Source organism: Zosterops lateralis (assembly GCF_965231275.1).
Source record: "Zosterops lateralis genome assembly, contig: HAP1_HAP1_SCAFFOLD_144, whole genome shotgun sequence".
Classification (NCBI taxonomy): Eukaryota; Metazoa; Chordata; class Aves; order Passeriformes; family Zosteropidae; genus Zosterops; species Zosterops lateralis.
The window spans coordinates 38,887-54,293 of NW_028154539.1; the positions used below are offsets into that span (position 1 = coordinate 38,887).

At 52.9% G+C, this 15,407-nt stretch overlaps 1 long non-coding RNA gene and 1 pseudogene across 2 annotated transcripts; one reads left to right on the top strand and one right to left on the bottom strand.

Moving 5' to 3' along the window:
- Positions 1-3,852: 3,852 nt before the first annotated feature.
- Positions 3,853-11,713, bottom strand: LOC310923619 (T-cell surface glycoprotein CD1b-3-like; annotated as a pseudogene). The gene is made up of 7 exons: positions 11,658-11,713; positions 10,874-10,962; positions 9,439-9,699; positions 8,651-8,990; positions 8,272-8,556; positions 8,056-8,152; positions 3,853-3,898 (listed from the first exon to the last, which is right to left on the bottom strand). The product of its transcript is annotated as a T-cell surface glycoprotein CD1b-3-like (transcript).
- A 44-nt stretch (positions 11,714-11,757) lies between these two features.
- Positions 11,758-13,644, top strand: LOC310923620. Its single transcript, XR_014592659.1, has 3 exons — positions 11,758-12,148; positions 12,560-12,700; positions 13,541-13,644. It is a non-coding gene; the product is annotated as an uncharacterized lncRNA (long non-coding RNA).
- Positions 13,645-15,407: the final 1,763 nt, after the last annotated feature.

Here is a 15,407-nt window from a genome sequence, read left to right on the forward strand (position 1 = left end):
GGATTTAAAATTCTGTGGTTTTGATGTGTTAGGTTAATGAATTTATATAGTTTAAAAGACGCGGGGTTTATGCTTCTTATTTGGTTAGAGGCAGGTCTTTAAATTGGGGGGTTCTGGGTGTATATTTTGGAAGGTTTTTGAGGGGAATGGAGATGGGGTTATTTTTATTATATTTGGGAAATGGACTAGCAGTAATAAGAGTTGGCTTTTTTTTGCTGCGCTTTTGTTTGTGTTTTCTAAAATTGATATATTTGTGTGGTCAGGGCAGTGGTGTTTCTGGTGCAACTCTGAGCATCCCTTATTGTTTGTGTGTTTCGGGTGGTCACTTGTCTCACACTGAGATCCTCTCACCCAACAGCCCTGCCGGCACCAGGAAATCGCCGCCGCCGTCCTCTCGTGCCCGGAGCCCCGGCAGGACGCCGGCGCAGCGCCGGCTGCGGGCGGAGCAGGAGCGGCTCCTGCCGCCCGCAGCGCTCCCGGTCCCGATCGCGACCGCAATGCCGCCGCGCCCTCAGCCCGGGCCCCGAACCCCCCGGCCCCGATCCGCCGGCCCTGGCGGGAGCAGGGCCGTGAGGGGACAGCGGGGCGGGGGCTCGCCTGGCCGAGCTGGGATTGGCGGGGCCGGCGCTGCCTCCGCTTGTGATTGGTTGGGTTCACCTGGCCGGCGCTTCCTCAGCAGGGATTGGCGGGGCCGGCGCTGCATCCGCTTGTGATTGACTGAGCTGGCCGGTCCTGGGGCATAAATTACGCCCTGAGGAGCCGGGGGCGTCAGTCCGGCGGCGGGACGGGGAGCGGCGTTTGGAGCTGCGCGGTCGGTCGGTCGGCCGGGAGGAGCGCCGCTGCGCCGGGACGGGATGTCCGCAGCTGCCGGCCCGGGGAGCGAGGGTGAGCACGGACGCGACTCCCGCGTCCGCCTGCGCCAGTGTCTGGGGGCCGCCGGTGTCCTGGGGCAGTGGCGCCAGCCGTACCCAGGGCGGCCGGAGGCCTGGTGCGGGGCCTGGTGCGGCGCAGGACGACCGGCTGTGCTACCAGGGGCCGGCGAGAAGCGCTTCTGTAGTTTCTGGATTTAAAGCAGTGTTTACAGGATCAGAAATAAAGCAGCAGTTTATGCATTTTTTGTTATTTTATTTTGCTTTTATTAGAAGTAACTATGTTTTTCGTATTTATTGCATCTTTTAATTATTTTGCTTGTTTCAATGCACTATTTTTGGCTCGCGTTTTTTTTTTTGTTTGTTTGTTTGTTTTTGTTTCTTTGTTTTTGTTTTTGTTTTTTTTTTTCTAAATATCTGACGTTAATTCAGTAAAGGTTGTAGGGCTAGGGCTGAAACAGCAGTTGTGAGCCCAGTCGAGACAGAAAGCCCCAGGATGTGGAATAAAGCCCTTGGCACTAGAGGCACGCCCAAAACAGTGTGGAACGGTGGAAATGCTGGGGCTGGAGGGTTCTCCCCACGGGAGAAGGGGATGGCGCTGCAGCTCAGGGCCTGCAGGAGATGCCTGGCAGGTTACCAGCCCTTGCCCCGTGGTACCAAGCAGAGGCTGAGGCTGTGGGGGCTCAGAGGGCTCCAGGGCCTGAGAATCAACCCGTGGACACCTTTTGGGATGGGGGAGCAGGGGCCCAGTGGCTCTTCCCAGCCCCTGGTGCTGCCTGGGGGAGCTGAGGGGGCTTTTGGACAAGTGCTGGGCTGAGACCCAGGGGAAGGGGGGAGATACATGTTGGCCTTCGGGCTTCAAGTGTCCCCAAGGTTGAGAACCCAGGAGGGTGGGTGATACAACTCCTAAAGACATTGAAGTGATGACAATGACTGACTTGTGGCCTTCTCAACAGCCCCGGGCTGCAGTGAGAAGCAGTAGCAGTTTTAGCTGCAGGCAGTGGGAAGCTGAGGAACTGGAGCTGAGACAGCAGAGCTGGAGGAGACACAAAGATGGTAGGCTTTGGGGTAAAACCCCTGGGGGGCTGGTCTAGGAAATATGGAGCCGGGACGGGAACTGCGGGCTGGAGCTGAAATCGCTGTAAGGGCTGGGGTAGGGACTGGAGAGCTGTTGCTGCAGTAAGGATTGGCAGGTTGGGGCTGGACTATGGGTACAAGAGGGGAGCTAAAACAACACAGAGCTACAAAAAATCCAAAAATCATACTCTGAGACCAAAAGCGGCACGATGTGTCACTGCTGGGAAGATGTGAAGACAGAACTGAAACAGAAGAGCTGGCAGTGAAATAAAGCTTGTGCGTCAAGAGCTGAAATCACTGGGGCTGGGCAAGGGGACTCTGCAGGGCTCCGGCTCAAAGCCCTGCAGCGGTGCCATAGAGACTGCCAAGGCCATAGAAACTCTAGGGCTGACATAGAGCCTGTAGGATGGGTGTGCTGAAATAAATAGTCCTGTGATACTGCTGTTGGGGCTGGGTCTCGAGGCTGAACACGGGAGAGGGCGTGTGGACAGCTGAAAGTGGGAGGGGCTGGAAGAGGGCTGAAGTGCCGGCGCTGCTGGGATATTGCCTGCGTCTTGGGGTGGAAATGCTGTATGGCCAGGGCTGAAATCACTGTTGGGGCTGGGCTATTGACTGCACGGTGGGCACAGACACTCTCGGGTCGGAGCTAAACCGTGGCAGAGCTGGGGCCAAGACAACCGTCCTGCCCCGTGACGGTGGAGATATTGCTGCTGCCAGAGTCGGAGAAACCCGTGCATGCTGCTAGAAGAAACCAGCTGGCTGTCAAATAAAGCTTGTGGGTCAACAGCTGAAATCACTGGGGCTGGGCAAGGGGACTCTGCAGGGCTCTGGCTCAAAGCCCTGCAGCGGTGCCATAGAGACTGCCAAGGCCATAGAAACTCTAGGGCTAACATAGAGCCTGTAGGATGGGTGTGCTGAAATAAATAGTCCTGTGACACTGGTGTTGGGGCTGGGTCTCGAGGCTGAACATGGGAGAGGGCGTGTGGACAGCTGAAAGTGGGAGGGGCTGGAAGAGGGCTGAAGTGCCGGCGCTGCTGGGATATTGCCTGCGTCTTGGGGTGGAAATGCTGTATGGCCAGGGCTGAAATCACTGTTGGGGCTGGGCTATTGACTGCAGGGTGGGATTGTGAGTGAAAATGGAATCTGCAGAGCTGAGAAAGGGACTGAGAGATGCCTGCTGAAATGATGGAAGGGCTGGAATAGTCACTATGGAGCAGGGATGGGGACTCTAGGGCTGCAGCTGAAAAGGACTGTGTGGCTGGGATATTGACTCTGGGCTGGACTCAGTGATCGTAGGGGGGGAGCTGAATTTTTGCAGAGCTGGAGTCAAGACAAAGATCTCTAGCAGTGTGCTTTTTGCATGGTGGAGCTGCTACCTAGAGCCCCATAAGCATCTCCTGTGGAAAAGCCACTGGCGGAGGATTCGGGCTAAGCAGTCAGACTCACATCACACACGCCGTGGCTAGGCTCAGCAAAGAGAGGCAAGAAGGGCCTTTTTGTACGATGAATTCCAGCAAGGTTTTTTCCAGCACCCTAAAGGGATCAGCGATAAAAAGACCTGGCCATGTGCTGTGCACAGGCCTAAATAGGGATCAGGAACCAATGGTCTAAGGGCACGGGGGTGCTACTAAGAGCAGGGCAGGGCTCAGTGATCTAGAGAGGGGACAGGAGCGGACACTGGGATACCACCACCAATAGGGAAGCAGGGAAAAGAGAAACTACCAGGACCGGGGGAATGGGCACACAAGAAACTGGGGCAAAGCACCCAGGAAGCGCCATTCTTTCAGCCTAGGCAGGCAAGAGTCTATGCTGCGTCCTTCCAAGGCAGGAGCCTGGCAATTGCCCCAAGGGGTTCCAGGGACTCCACAAGAGAGCAAAGACTTACTGCTCTGTGGGCAACCAGGCCTCAAATGATGAACTCTTGGCTCTCCCATGCAGCCTCATTCCCCTTCCTGCAAAGGCTATGTGTGAGCTGTGATGGCACTCAGAGAGTTCACCCCTACAGAGCTGCTGCTGCTGCTGCTGCTGCAACCCCTGCACCGACCTACGTGCCCATAAATCTTACCGCAGCTGATGGGAGGGAGAGCTCACCTGTGCTTCCGCCACCAAAATACCCAAGCAGAGGCTGTGGCCACAAGAAGCAGCACCACAATGCTGATGCTGATGGCGGGGAGCGGCGGGATTTGGGGGGTCCCGGGGCCGGCACGGGGGTTCCCCGCGGCCCGGCCTGGCCCTGCCGGCACCAGGAAATCGCCGCCGCCGTCCTCTCGTGCCCGGAGCCCCGGCAGGACGCCGGCGCAGCGCCGGCTGCGGGCGGAGCAGGAGCGGCTCCTGCCGCCCGGAGCGCTCCCGGTCCCGATCGCGACCGCAATGCCGCCGCGCCCTCAGCCCGGGCCCCGAACCCCCCGGCCCCGATCCGCCGGCCCTGGCGGGAGCAGGGCCGTGAGGGGACAGCGGGGCGGGGCTCGCGGAGCCGAGCTGGGATTGGCGGGGCCGGCGCTGCCTCCGCTTGTGATTGGTTGGGCTCACCTGGCCGGCGCTTCCTCAACAGGGATTGGCGGGGCCGGCGCTGCATCCGCTTGTGATTGGCTGAGCTGGCCGGCCCTGGGGCATAAATAGCGCCCTGAGGGGGCGGGGGGGGGCGGGGTCAGTCCGGCGGCGGGACGGGGAGCGGCGTTTGGAGCTGCGCGGTCGGTCGGCTGGGAGGAGCGCCGCTGCGCCGGGACGGGATGTCCGCAGCTGCCGGCCCGGGGAGCGAGGGTGAGCACGGACGCGACTCCCGCGTCCGCCTGCGCCAGTGTCTGGGGGCCGCCGGTGTCCTGGGGCAGTGGCGCCAGCCGTACCCAGGGCGGCCGGAGGCCTGGTGCGGGGCCTGGTGCGGCGCAGGACGACCGGCTGTGGCTACCAGGGGCCGGCGAGAAGCGCTTCTGTAGTTTCTGGATTTAAAGCAGTGTTTACAGGATCAGAAATAAAGCAGCAGTTTTTGCAGTTTTTCTTATTTTATTTTGCTTTTATTAGAAGTAACTATGTTTTTCATATTTATTGCATCTTTTCATTATTTTGCTTGTTTCAATGCATTAAATTTTGGCTCGTGGTTTTTGTTTTGTTTTGTTTTTTTTTTTTTTTTGTTGGGTTTTTTTTCTTTGTTTGTTTGTTTGGGTTTTTGTTTCTTTCTTTGTTTTTCTTTTTGGTGTGTTTTTTTTTTTTTGTTTGTTTTTTTTGTTTGTTTGTTTTTTTTTTTTTTTTCTAAATATCTGACGTTAATTCAGTAAAGGTTGTAGGGCTAGGGCTGAAACAGCAGTTGTGAGCCCAGTAGAGACAGAAAGCCCCAGGATGTGGAATAAAGCCCTTGGCACTAGAGGCACGCCCAAAACAGTGTGGAACGGTGGAAATGCTGGGGCTGGAGGGTTCTCCCCACGGGAGAAGGGGATGGCGCTGCAGCTCAGGGCCTGCAGGAGATGCCTGGCAGGTTACCAGCCCTTGCCCCGTGGTACCCAGCAGAGGCTGAGGCTGTGGGGGCTCGGAGGGCTCCAGGGCCTGAGAATCAACCCGTGGACACCTTTTGGGATGAGGGAGCAGGGGCCCAGTGGCTCTTTCCAGCCCCTGGTGCTGCCTGGGGGAGCTGAGGGGGCTTTTGGACAAGTGCTGGGCTGAGACCCAGGGGAAGGGGGGAGATACATGTTGGCCTTCGGGCTTCAAGTGTCCCCAAGGTTGAGAACCCAGGAGGGTGGGTGATACAACTCCTAAAGACATTGAAGTGATGACAATGACTGACTTGTGGCCTTCTCAACAGCCCCGGGCTGCAGTGAGAAGCAGTAGCAGTTTTAGCTGCAGGCAGTGGGAAGCTGAGGAGCTGGAGCTGAGACAGCAGAGCTGGAGGAGACACAAAGATGGTAGGCTTTGGGGTAAAACCCCTGGGGGGCTGCTCTGGGGAATATGGAGCCGGGACGGGACCTGCGGGCTGGAGCTGAAATCGCTGTAAGGGCTGGGGTAGGGACTGGAGAGCTGTTGCTGCAGTAAGGATTAGCAGGTTGAGGCTTGAATATGGGAACAGGAGCTGAGCTGAAACAACACAGAGCTAGAGCAAAAATAAAAAAATCATACTCTGAGAACCAGAAGCAGCATTTTGTGCCACTGCTGGGAAGATGTGGAGACAGAAGTGGAATAGAAGAGCTGGCAGTGAAATAAAGCTTGTGGGACTGAAGCTGAAATCACTGGGCACTGCAGTGCTGCAATTGCAGTCACTGTTCAAAGGGGATAGTGAATGTAGACCTGGGAAGCGACTGTGAAATGGGACATGTGCCCAGGGGTTGGTAATGGAATAAAGATTAATGGAATGGAGGTGGAATACCGTTTCTAGAGCTGAAGCTGAAACCGCACAACTAGAGACAAAAAAAGGACCCTGTTGTCTCAACCTGCAGCAGCTACACCTGGCAGAGACAGGCAGAAAAACGCACGCAGAGCTGGAAGAACTGTGCTGGACTTGAAATAAAGCTTGCGGGTCGAGAGCTGAAATCACTGGGGCTGGGAAGGGGACTCTGCAGGGCTCCAGCTGAAATCGCTGCAGCGGTGGCATAGAGACTGCCAAGGCCATAGAAACTCCAGGGCTGACATAGAGCCTGTATCATTGCTGTGCTGAAATCATTGTAGGCCTGTGATATTGATGTTGGGGCTGGGTCTTGAGGCTGAAATTGGGAGGAGAGGGGTGTACAGATGAAAAGGGATTGCTCTAAGATGGCTCCTTAGAAGCTGGCGCTGCTGGGATATTGCCTGGCTCTGGGTGTGGCACTAAAGGGCTGGGGCTGAAATCACAGTGGGGCTGGGATATTGACTGCAGGGTGAGCATAGACACTGTAGGGCTCAGAGCTGAATTGTTACCGGGCTGGTGCCAAGATGAAGATCCTGCCTATTTAAAGCAGGACAAGATTCAGGCTGCGGAGGTGGAGAAACACACACGTAGGGCTGGATGAAGAAGAACCCAGCTGGCCGTGAAATAAAGCTTGTGGGTTAAGAGCTATAACCACTGGGGCTGGGAAGGGCTTTCTAGAACTCCACTTGAAATCACCAGAGGGTGGGATAGACATTGTTAATGGCATAGGAACTATAGGACGGGTGTAAAGACTGTAGGATTTGTGTGCTGAAATCTCTGTAGGCCTGTGATATTGATGTTTGCACTGCCTATTGTGACTGAAAATGGAACAGGATCACTAGACCTGAAAAGGGGAATGGAAGATTGCACCAGAAATCCCAGGCTTGCACAGATATTGTCTGGGCCTGTGATAGCCACTGTAGGGCTGCTGCTGAAATCACTGTGGGGCTGCAATTGTGAGTGGTAATGGAAAGAAACCGCAGAGCTGAGAAAGGAACTGAGAGGTGCATGGTGAAATGATGAAAGGGCTGGCATAGTGACTGTGGGGCAGGGATGGGGACTCTAGGGCTGCAGCTGAAAAGGACGGTGCGGCTGGGATATTGACTCTGGAGTGGACTTAGTGATGATATTCAAATCAGCTGAATTGTTGCAGAGCTGGAGCCGAGACAAAGATCTCTAGCAGTGTGCTTTTTGCATGGTGGAGCTGCTACCTAGAGCCCCATAAACATCTCCTGTGGAAAAGCCACTCGCGGAGGATTCGGGCTAAGCAGTCAGACTCACATCACACATGCCGTGGCTAGGCTCAGCAAAGAGAGGCAAGAAGGGACTGTTGTTATGATAAATTCCAGCAAGGTTTGTTCCAGCACACCAGAGGGTTAAGGGACAGAAAGACCTGGCCATGTGCTGTGCACGGGCCTAAATAGGGATCAGGAACCAATGGTCTAAGGGCACGGGAGTGGTCCAAAGAGCAGGGCAGGGGTCAGTGATCTAGAGAGGGGATGGGGGTTCCAGGGACTCCACGAGAGAGTAGAAGAGTTGTTGCTCTGTGGGCAAACAGGCCTCACATGATAAATTCTTGGCTCTCTCATGCACCCTCATTACCCTTCCTGCAAAGGCTATGTGTGAGCTCTGATGGCACTCAGGGGCTTAACCCCTACAGAGCTGCTGCTGCTGCTGCAACCCCTGCACTGACCTACATGCCCATAAATCTTACCGCAGCTGATGGGAGGGAGAGCTCACCTGTGCTTCCGCCACCAAAATACCCAAGCAGAGGCTGTGGCCACAAGAAGCAGCACCGCAATGGTGATGCTGATGGTAGGGGATGTGCTGTGCTTTGCTGGGACAGGGAGGGAAGAGGGCGACTGTGTGAGGGTGACAGCGCCCATCAGGTGCTGCCCCTCACAGGGCCAGTGGCTGTCATCTGCAGCCTGCACCCCATGTCTGAATGGAACCTACCCCACGGGATGAGAAGGCTGTGGGCGCCCAGGCTCTGGTGGCTCACACGGCTGACACAGCTGTGCCCAGCACGGGGGGCCACGGCCAGGACACTGCAGAGCTGGTGGGTGAGGTCAGCCTTGGGCAGGATGGGGCTGCTGTTAAACGCCGGGCCCGGAGGCACCTCCTGGCCGTCCCGCAGCCAGGCCACGCTGATGGGATTGGGGTGGAAGCCGCTGGCGTGGCAAACAGGCAGCAGCCGCTCTAGCCTGGGGCTGTGCGCAACGACCGTGGCCACAGGCAGCTCTGGGGAATGAGAGCAATAGCGTGGGGCAAGTTCTGTGGGGCAGGGCTGGGCCCCAGCGTGGGGGTAGCTCTTGCAGGGTCACGGTGGGCTCACCTTGTCTCTCCAAAATTGCCATCCCATACCTCTTCAGCCTGAGGAAGTTGCTCTGCATATCCACATGGAGACAAAGTGCTCCATGAGCACTCTGACCTCTGCTTCTTGAGGCTCTTGCTGATCAGCTCTGCCACCTGTGATGGCTGCCATGACCCCCAGTGCTGTCTATCTACCTCAAAATCAGCGAGGTCTCTGCCACCCCAACTGACATTCAGCAAGCCCTGCCTTGTCGTATTGGGCTGCAGCACAGAACCTGCACAGAACTGCACCAGCAATGGCTCTGTCAAGGGAAAAGCCAGTGGAGAGGTCCCCTGAGTGTGTGGGACATGGATGGCATGAACTGGGGTTTGGCTGATGGCACATACAGGGATGGAGTGGAAAGCAGGGTGCAATGGCCAGCAGGGGGTCACGCCATGCTTCAGGAGACCCCAGACACCCTGCAAGCCTACAGAAGCCTCTTAAGAATAGAGTAGATACTGGTGTGCGGTGCTTCTTTAAAAAGAATTCTGTCCTCCAAAAGATTTGCCCCCAGTTTTCTCTTTCGTGATTCTGGCTGTGTCAATCCTGCAGTTCCAGGAAATTTGGTGGCAGCTTTCTGACACGCAGAGGGGTTCCTTGTGCCACATGGCAGGAGCTCTGAGGGGCATTTTTGGTCTGCTGCCCTGCCCAACCCTGCTAGTCATATGCCCCAGCAGCTGCAGGGTTTCAGGAGCTCTTGCACCCGATGAGACATCAGATGCCATCCTGCTGAGGAGGAGGGCTCTGGCAGGGCTCCTTCCTCTACTCACACTGCTCTTCTGTCTGCTGAACTGTGGCGTGCACAAATTGGATGATATTGCACAAACTGATTTTGTACTGGGACGTGATCTTTTCCCCATCACCTTCAGCTGCAGCCTGGCTGGCCCGGGGCCAGTGGAAGCAGATGCTCCAGTGGGCAGGATGCACTGCTAAGATGCATATGTCCCCTACGAGTGCCACGCATGACACCTCAGCAGACCCGATGTTGGCAAAGAGGCCACTCAGGAGCTACTGGATAACCTGCAACTCTGCTAGGAGGGAGGATGGAGACAGGAAAGGGTGCAGGAAGGAGATGACTGGAGGTGCTAAAGGGGAAATGGCAAATGGAGGTGCTGGCAGGGGAACATGGGATTCAGATCAGATAGTAAGAAATTAATTTTCTGTGTGAGGGATAGATAAACACTGCCATATGTTACCCAAACGTATGGTGGAGCCCCATCCCTGGAAACGTTCAAGGCCAGGTTTTTTGGAGCTCTCAGCAGGGAAGGTGTCCCTGCCCATGGCAGAGGGCTTGGACTGAATGGCCTTTAAAGGTCCTTTTCACCCCAAAATCATTCTGTGCTTCTATGATTCTATGCTCTTCACCCTCCTCAGAGTTGCTTTCTTGTTTGACTTCACGCTCTTTTTGATTCTCTGTTTTACTTTCAACAATGGTTGTCTGCTGCAGATTTTAGCCATTTTATCCCCTCCCTCCCAGCTAGAGCTGCTGTCTGACTGCGAGAACAGCACCCTTGCTGCTTATTTGGGGTGATGGTTCCCCCCAGGAGAAGCACCTGTGCCAGGACCTGTGTCTGCCAAAGACCTGGACATGGTACGCAGGATAGAGGATGCTTGATAGGAAAGAGCATTTTTGTCCAGGCTTGGGGCTCCCTGATAGGGCCAGAACACCAGCCCAGCCCAGAGATCAATCCTGCCTTTCTGTGGCTGATGCTGCCTGCCCTGGAAGCATAAAGTCTCACGGGCTTGTGGTAAAAATCTCTGTGTGACAGCAGTGCCTGAAACACCGTTTAGCAGATGCAGCTCCCTAATAAATTAGGGGCTGCTCTAAGGGGCCCTCAGCACCCTGTGGATCTCAGATTTGCCTGGCACCCATAAGCTCCCTGCAGGGGGAGGACATCTTGCAGGCAAACTCAAGCCTCAAGGCCTCTTTTGGCACCACTCTTGTTTCTTCTACCCGTGTGCCCAAGGCTCTGTGTTGGAGCTGGTGGGACAGAAGTCCTGAGCTGGAGGCAGGAAGAGAGAGGGTGGGCAGGGACAAAGCATGCTTGGCTGGTGCATGGTGGGAGGTCACCCTCTGATGCTGGGAATTATCTGCTCCCCCATACGGCCCAGTGGCCTGGCCGTGCCTCCCCTGAGTGAACTTGTGGGGTCCTGTGACAGGGCGGGGGATGAGAACGGTTGAGGTGAGCCAGGGCTCCCACTTACCCTCTGGGTCTGCCCACATCCCAGGGAGGAGGATCGGGAGAAAGAGGAGGAGGAGGAGGAGATGGGGCTGCACGGTGCACGCGGCAAGGCTGAAGCAGCAGCAGCAGCAGCAGCGACTGCGGGATCTCAAGCTTCAGGCCAGCGCAGCAGTCACTGCGGCGGCTCTCCACCAATTGGAGAATCGGTGTATGAGGGAGGGGCCCAGAGCTCCCAAGCTGAAGGCTGGAGATGTGTGGGAGGGACAAAAGCGCCTCGCTCCTCACGGCCGGCCGCCGCCCGTCCCTGGTGCCCCCGGCTGAGGCGGAGAGCCCGGGCCCGCTGGAGCCCGGCCGGGCGGCGCCGCGGACACCGGCCCGTCGTGCGGCCCGCCGGAGGCGAGATGCCGCCGCCCTCCCGGGGTCGCGCCCGCCCGAGAGGCCTCCGGACGGCTCCGGCGCCCGCCGGCCCCGCTCCGCTCCGCGCCCGCCGCTCCCGCCGCACACACTGAGCCCTCGCCTGCGGCCGGGGCTGCGGAGCGAGCGGAGCCGAGCGCCGCTTGGCCGAGCGCGGCCGAACCGCGCCGGGTGGAGCCGAACCGAGGCGAGCCCGGCCCGAGCCCGCCGAGCCCGGCTGCAGGTAGGGAGGGGACCGTGGGCCGGGGCGCGCAGCCCCTCTCCTCTGAGGGGGAGCGGGGCAGGAAGGGCCGGGGGGGCTGCCGGGCTCGGCCGGGGCCGGGCCGCTGAGGTCTTTCCTTTTCCCGCAGCGTTCGTATCCAGGGACGGACGGAGCCTCCCTCGCCACCCACTCGGTGAGGTGAAGTCCAGTTCCTAGAAGCAGCTGCATGATGGTGCCCCTCAGCATCGGTAAAGACACGAGGCAGAGAATAATTCAGCAGCTGTGGAACCATTTTGGATTGATTTTCACTCTCTTTTTCTTTAAATGAAAAGCAGAATGAGCTTTGGGAGTCAGGAAGTAAATTGATGCATTGATTTCATGCACAAGAGGGAAATTGGTGAATACGGGGAAATGATGTTGAAGCAATCAGATAACACAGTGGAAAACAGCTTCACCAACAGCTCTGACCTTCACTGGTGATTCTGAGCCAGCTTTCTGGGGGCATCTCAGCAGGAAGGGCTGAATCCTGTTTGAGCAAATAGGAATCCTACTGCCCTCCTGCCAGATAAAGTGATCTCAAAGGCTGGAATTCAAATTTTTTTTTTTTTTTAAGTGTCTTAGCAATTACAGTATCTCCAAGTCCTGGCTGCTTCTGAGGAGAATCTGCCAAGGCAGGGAAAGGTACTTGGGAATTCTGAATATTTATTTGTGCATGCTCCGAAAAATGTATTAAGTCAACTCGAGTGTAATACTTGAAAACCTGTGAATATTGCCAATGTGATAATTTAATGGTGTGGTTGTATTTTTATTTTAAAGAAAATGTTGTTTTTCTGTAATTTTTAGGGGATTATTATGAATTTTCTCTAGGCAGGTAGTACCACCTTGCTGTGCCTTGGTAAGAAACCCCTGGGTCCTTCAGCCAGTTCTGCTTTCATGGGCCTACTGTGTTAGAAAAACAATTTGTTTCTTTTCAATATTTGTCAGACCACCCACCCAAAACTTTTGCTTCCTTCTCCTGCTGTTATATATCTAGGTGTGACTTGTTTGAATCTCTTACAAACAACTTTTCTGGTTTAGCTTTCCTTTCTGTAGGATTTCTGTGGAGGAGAAAAGCCTCAGATGGGGAATGCTTGAAGATCTACCAGAAACATTTCAACACTGGGCAGAAGTTCTCAGAGAGAAGCTACTGTCGTCAAAGGCAGGCAGATGATTGCTGTAACTTCTGTCCGAGAGGTAAATTCATTCGGGTAAGGCTTTTCATTTCTTGTGTAGGTAATTTTTCAGTACGTAGCTGAAAAGACCAAGAAGTGTGCTGTTGTCTTAATCCATATCATAATCCATCAACAAAATACTAAAATATCTGCATCAGACAGGAGACAACTGCTTGGAAGAAGTTCGAAGTGAAACCGGACCTTTGCAAATATTTGTTCTTGTCCAATATACACTCCAGAAAGTGGATACATTCAAATCTTATTGTAGCGACAGGAGGGTCTTGTAATTTGCTGTATTCACAGGAGACATCAAAGCAATTACCAAATAGATTTTCTATACCTTTTGGTATTTGATAAAGGTCTGCGTTATATATGCAAGAATATAATTTTTAATGCCATTATGTATCACAATTCTTTTATTTTGAGGTGTAATTGATTAAAATTGTGATTTCTCAGGGGTTTTACAGTCAGGAGCTGTAATTTAACCAAAAGTGTGGTAAATTACAGATAGACCCCAAACTGCACGTTATCGGCTTATGATTAGTTTCCTTTGAATAGCAGATTATGAGACATATTGGTTTGTTATATATTGCCATTCAAAATATCCTAAATAACATAGGAATGTGATTACGGCCCCTCCATGCTTGTGCAACTGTGGACATCATCAGACCTAAAATAAACGCAAAATTTCTGCTCCTATTCATTTATGTATTAAAAGCTGTGAAGTACTTGTGTCCCCTCTGGAATAAATCCCTGTGTCTCCTCGGAGCTGCTGCTTTGCAGTAGAGCTTGGACACATTTTGTTTCTTAATAACTAGAGATCCACCAGTGGATGATTCCCATAGGTTCTCCTATTTTGTAGGAGCTGCACGGCGAGGTCAGCATTCTGAGGGAGGCAAAGCAGCTAAAGGCAAGGAACGTGGAGCATCCGGGGGCTTCTCCCACCCGAGTTTCTCCTGGAGCGTGCTGCATGTCACGCAGGATGTTTAACCCGGCTTTGGGGCGTTCTCCTGTGGTCCCGGCTCTAACTGCTGCCCCTGAGCCGAGGCCTTGCTGTGTCCCAGCACTAAACCCAGCAGGTGGGTCCTGCTTTTCCAGCCCTTTAATTCCACGGGCAATCCCAGATTCCCGGAGCTCCCCTGGGCCCAGCCTGGACTCGCTCCCTGGGAGCTGCACTTCAGTCTGCCTGAACCAAGGACCTCCTGTTTGAAACTTTATTCCTGCTGTTTTTCCTCTTGCAGGTAGTTGGCAAAAAAGGAGAGAGCCAGTAGGAAGTGAAGCCACAGGAAGGCCTTATCCCAGTGCAGGGTTCCCACTTTTCTCTCTGACTCCTGGAGAAATGCCTGAGCATGACCAGAGACTGTCCATTTGATTTCCAGCCCTTTCCAATAAATCGTTGCTTTCAGCTGGTTTGTGTTCCTGGTGTCATCCTCCTCCTCCTCCTCCTCCATGCATTTGTCAATGGAATTGCTGTCTTTTGCTGAGTTGCATTTTGTTTTTCCAGGAATTGTGGCTCTTTTGTTCCGCTGAAACTTCGCAACTCTGCTGAGAGTTTCAGCTGTCAAATCCAAGTAAGATTGGAGTTCCTTTGGATTGTTACTCCCATAAATGAGAGATCCTTTTTCGAATAGGAGTAAACAGGCATGTTTAACTCCCTCTTCCCTTGAAAATCAGAGCAGAGGAAGCAGATTTGAAATCCTCATTCCATGGGCTTCCACCGACTTCCTGACCGTTCCAAAAGTTTTCAGCGTTAGAAATTTCCGGGCTTGTTTTGCAGGCAAGCTGGGAGTTAGATATTATTCCTTCCTTTTATTTGATGTTTAGCCTCTCTCTGATTTTAGTAAGTCAGCATTTATTTTTTCCTATTTTCCATCCAAGTTGGAATTTTGCTACTTCTTAGGGGACATTTCCAAGGAAATTTACCCAATTAATGTTGGTAAATCCGGAATTGTTCAGCGCCATATCCGCAGAATTCTGGGAATTCCCAGGAAAACTCGTTAAGTGTTTAATTGCCGTGATTCGTCTCTTTGTGAAGTTCAATTTGGTGCGTTTTTTATTATATAAGTTCCATTAAAACTTAAATCCCGGCCTAGTTGCTGTCCCTTGGACACAAGGGGGTGGTTCTTTCCTGCCTTGGCACATGTGGATGTTCATCCAAAGTGAACTTCCCGATAAAACAGAATTCGTTTCCAAGCAAAACTGGGATTTGTCTAGAAAACCTTATTTTCTGGGAGGCACTGGGTTTGTTTTCCCTATCCCTGCATAATCCAGGATGCTCCCAGAGCTGTGGTAGTCAGTGGCATAAAGGGGAAAGCTGTGTTTATTTAGTTTCATATTTTATTTTAATTATTATTTTCCTTTTTACTTTTTGATTTTTGTATTTTTTATGTTAAATATTGTATTGTGGTTAATGTTTTCATGGGGGTTTTTTTTGTTTTGTATTTTTAAAATGATTTGGGTTTATTTCTTTTATTTTTATATTTTTGTTCTGTTATTTACTTTTTAGTTTTTATTTTTCTTTATTACTATTTAAAATCCTAATTACTCTTAATTTTTTCATTTTTCAATTTATGGATATTTTAGATTTTACTTTCGTGATATTTTTTATTTTAAACAATTTATTATATTTTTAATTTATTTTAAATTTTATTTCTTTTTTACTCTTTTGAGGGTTTTTTTTTCAACTTTTATTTTATTTGTTTTATATTAATTTTTTTTTCATGTTTTCT